The sequence below is a fragment of the Rhinoderma darwinii genome, chromosome 4, assembly GCF_050947455.1.
Source record: "Rhinoderma darwinii isolate aRhiDar2 chromosome 4, aRhiDar2.hap1, whole genome shotgun sequence".
Lineage (NCBI taxonomy): Eukaryota > Metazoa > Chordata > Amphibia > Anura > Rhinodermatidae > Rhinoderma > Rhinoderma darwinii.
Genome location: NC_134690.1, coordinates 19,293,695 through 19,298,671, shown reverse-complemented (window position 1 = coordinate 19,298,671; position 4,977 = coordinate 19,293,695).

Genomic DNA, 4,977 nt, shown 5'->3' with positions numbered 1-4,977 from the left:
TTAGAGATAGAGCCTGCAGAAGGAAAACTGCTAAAAGATGCAGACTACAAGCCATATAATGTCCAGAAACAGTGACAGCTTATTCTGAAAGGTCACCTGAAAGGTTAGGTATACTTTAAAAGCATAAGATCAAGATTTCCTGGGTTTTCTTTACAGGTGGTGGAACAAGGGTTGTATGGAAGCTTCTAAGGCAACATGAGCTTTTACAATGGAGCATCCGCCATATTGAAACAAGACGCATGCTGGCAAGGAATCCGTCAGGTTGAATGTTTGTGTACGCATTATTTTTCTTTGCAATTTTTAGACTTTCCAGAAGATAGCAGATTTAAAGGCTATGTCCACCTTCGAAAGGGATTTTGGTCAGTTGGTGCAACTTTATTATTAGTTATCAAATACTTTTACTTTTTGAGATACAGCTGCTCTGAATACAGAGCAGCTGTATCTTACGCTTAATCTTGTACCCATCAGGTCCCTGGGACTGACCGGTTCAGTGAAAGCAGGTCCTGCATGTGTGATACGCAGGATCACATCTAAGTTCATAAGTTAGATGTGATAAAGACACGCAGGACCCGTAAGGTCTGTGGGACTGACACATCCCGGTCTTACCGAATGATACAGCTGCTTTTATATTCTCTATACAGAACAGCTGTATCTCAAAAAGTTAAAATTATTTTTAATAAAAATTAATTATAAAGTTGCACCAATCACACTGACTGACCTAAAAATAATCCCCATTAGAGGTTTCCATAGCCTTTAATGTCTGCGAACAACAGCATGTGAGTTCTCTGGAGATCTCGTTTGTAAGGCAGCAAATTCAATAGAAAATATAAGAGCTGGAATTTTTTTTTTCATGGGATAAAAAAATAAGTGAATGGGGCTGAACTGCATTACCAAACACAACCTGTGGATGGGTTTGGCGCTGTTTTTGGAAGAACGCAGCAGTGTTTTCTTTTCCTGGACAACCCCTTTAAGGAAACAAAACAAGTTGGATTTCATAAAGACAGAGCAGCACGCCGGTGTAGCTACATTGTTGTTTATTTAGAAAGAAATACAAAGAGTTGCAAAAGTTTTAACTTACCATATAAGTAAACGGTCAAGAAATAAAAGTCTGATCACCACAGTAGTTCGAGCGGACTCTTTGTATCATTGGTTTGACACTACATCTATGGGGTCTCGGCGTCGTACTGTCAGAACCCCAAAGACATGTATATAAACCTCTTGGAGCCCCACCTGCTGTTTAGTGATGGTCTATACAGTCCTCAGGCCACCCGCCCAATGAGATAATCGTGGGAAGGTTCGGGTGTTTACCATGGGGGGGGGCAACTCCCCCATGCCCCGATATTCTGTTATCAATAGGGGAACTGCACGGACACAGCTGGAAAAAAAGATTTACAGGATAAAAATTTGTGATTTTATGGTCCTCCATACTCTGGAGCATTCTGGTGTTGTTACAGGGGATCCCCAGCATTGCCCTCCCCTTCAATAAAGCGTTTTAAAAAGGGGTATTAAAGGCCGACCTGACCCCTTTAAATCAGACTCTTAGACCTGTTTAGTACCATCTCCTACCTTTATTATAGATATATATTATTTGATACGTTGTATGTTATATTCAGGATAAATGAAACGAAACCACAAGTTCATACTGCACAGCAAAGCATCATGGGATGTGTCAGCCCGCCGACCCCTCTGACATGGTGGCGAGATGAGGGTCAAACCTTTGTATTGTTTGTACCTTAGCGATGTCGTCGGATCCCAGAAAATGTGAGAGCGCGGGGTTAATAAATACTTTACATTAAAATATATAGAAACGCATATGAAAACCGACAAAGGCTACAAAAATATATGAATAAATTATTAAGACTACGATTAAAACGTAACAGGCTAAACATTCAATAGATTCCAGGCGTCGCCTTCCGTCCAGTAGAACGTATACATGATCTATACAGAAAGTCCAATAATCCGGATTAGTGGAAATCCATGACGGACTAGATGAATATTATATAGAATATACAGTAATCTACATATGGCTGGAGTCCTCATGGGCGTGCCGGCCCGGTCTTCATGCCAGAGCTGACTGGTGTCAACAGACCAACGCCATATCAGGCGGATTTCCGGACTATTAGGTGCCCAATTTAATTGTACGTAGTGTCAAATTCCGGTAATCCGGCACAGAATGAGTTAGTGCTATCAGATTTTCCGGATTATCAGACAGATAATCTAGGATCACAATTATTTTATTGTTCGGAGCAGAGTGGTCAAAAAAGTGAGCAGATCATTTGTCATCTCTGTTTATAAGAAATCCGGACCAAATGACCCAAAAACTTCCATGTAAATGTCCGAGAAGGATCAGACTCCTCGGATCTACTACAGCGCTGAGGATTCAGAGGATAATTCTTCCTGGCAGCCATAACACTGGGGTCACCACAAGAAACCGCGCACGTGGAAGACTTACTGGTGACGGAGAAGACGCTGCGTCCTGTTCTACCGACCGCCGACTCATCTGTGACGCTACGGAGTTATCCGGTCTGGTAATCCCCCTAAGGCCACAGACACACGTTGCCGCATTTAATAGAAAAAAAAAAACTGCATGAAAATCGCAAACAAGGGCAGGTAATTTAGGGGGCAAAATCCACACGTCGGGTGGGAACACACACGGCGGAAACACTGCGGATTTTCCATAACGGATTCATTGCGGAAAATCCGCAGCGTGTTACAGTAGCAGCAGCGTGTGCGAGATGCCAATATATCTCATCCACACACGGCGGCAAAAAGCAGCCGAAAAGAAACGCACAAAAATTGACTTGCAACGTTGAGAAACGTTCCTAAAAATACGCTAGAGAACGCCTGGATTTCAGAGGCTATTTTCCTGCCTGTAACATATGACGTGTGAACATGGCCTTAAAGTGGAACCCCAAGTAAATTTTCATAAACTGTAAAATGGACCTACTGTAGTCACGTAACTCAACGGAGCCGTAAAACTTTCACGCTTTCTCCCAAATGCAAATTTTCATAGTGGTCTGTTTACTGTAGAACCATGGGACGGTTTTTTACACGCTGTTTGTAAAAACGGTGCGTAAAAAAACGCCCTGTAAAAAATGTCACTCCTGGATCAGTTTTTAATTGTCTCAATAGAAAAACAGCTACAAAGACGGCCGTAAAAAACGCATCCAAAAACGCTTGATGCTTAAAAAAACGGCTGAAAATCAGAGGCTGTCTTCCCTTGAAACCTTCTCCATATTTTACGGACGTTTTTTGTTAAGCGTGTGCACATACCCTAAGGCTGGGTTCACACGACCTATTTTCAGGCGTAATGGAGGCGTTTTATGCCTCGAATTACGCCTGAAAAAACGGCTCCAATACATCGGCAAACATCTGCCCATTACTTGCAATGGGTCTTACGATGTTCTGTGCCGACGACCTGTCATTTTACGCGTCGCTGTCAAAAGACGGCGCGTAAAATTACAGCCTCGTCAAAAAAAGTGCAGGACACCTCTTGGGAGGTTTTTGGAGCCGTTTTCTCAGACTATTGAAAACGGCTCCAAAAACGGCCGAAAAAACGGTGCGAAAACGCCGCGAGAACAGCGCGATAAACGCAAGTTGCTCAAAAAACGTCTGAAAATCAGGTGCTGTTTTCCCTTGAAAACAGCTCCGTATTTTCAGAAATTTTTGGCTCAGCGTGTGAACATACCCTAACTCTACACAGGACTCATTTCTGGCAGTGCTGCAAATAAGTGACATACTGCTGAAATCACTCCATGATGCTGCTCTCAGAGGGTACAGTGAATGTACAGGACAGGTTTCCTTTAAGCCTAAAATTTGGATTTTTTTTTTCATATTTTGCTATTTGAGGTCTTTTTTTTTGTGGGACAGGTTGAAGATTTTTTTTAGGTATCATTTTAAAAATGCGACTAAGTTAAAGTCAAATATTTATGATAATTTTTATAATGTTAAAATGCATAGAAAAAAATTCCGCCATTGCTTTTTTAATTGTATTTTTGACCCCGTTTACCATTCATTGCAATGGACACGATACATTTATTGAAGGGATTGTTAGAAATTTGAGGCTATCAAATAGGTCTGTTTATTTTTTTACTGTTCATTAACTTTAATTTAATCAAAATTATTAAATTAACTCCTTCCAGCCATTTTTTTTATTTTTGTTTATTCTTTCCGGCCTTCCAAAAATCACATCTTTGGAAATTTTCAATCGACGTAGCCTAGGATTAGTTTTTTTGCGGGACAAGTTCTAGTGTTTAGTGGTACAATTTATTGTACCACATAATGTACTGGGAAACTGAAAAAATATTCTTTGTGGGATGGAATGTGAAAAACAGCGAATCCTCCGTGGTTTAGTGCGTTTCGTTTTTTACGGCGTTCACCGTGTTATAAAGAGGACATGTTTATTCTGCAGGTCAATACGATTACGGCAATTCCAAATTTAGACTTTTCTTGCGTTTTCCTACTTTTACAAAGAGATCACTTATTTTTCCATCATTGGAGCGGTACGAGCGCTTGCATTTTGCGGGACAAGCAGTCGTTTTTATTAGTACTATGTTTGGGTACATACAACTTTTTGATCACTTTATAAAAAATTTTGGGTTCTAAGGTGACAAATAAAAAATTGTTATTTTATTTGACAGCGTTCACCCGGAGGGTTAAATAATGTTTGTTATATTGTAATAGTTTGGAGTTTTACGAACTCAGCGATACCAATTATGCTTATTTTAATTTTTTTTATTACTTTAGGTGGAAAATGGGCAAGATTTTTTTTTTACATTACTAAAAACTTTAAACTTTTAAACGGCCGGGATCAGAGTTCTGTCCAATCCCGGCCGTTACAGTGAACCGTCAGCTATAACACACAGCCGTCACCCGCCGAGTATGGCTCAGCCTGTGAGCCCGCTACATGCTCCCCCTTCGCAGCCAAGACATACAGTTATGTCAAGTTTCGGGGAGGTGTTAAAAAAATAAAAAATA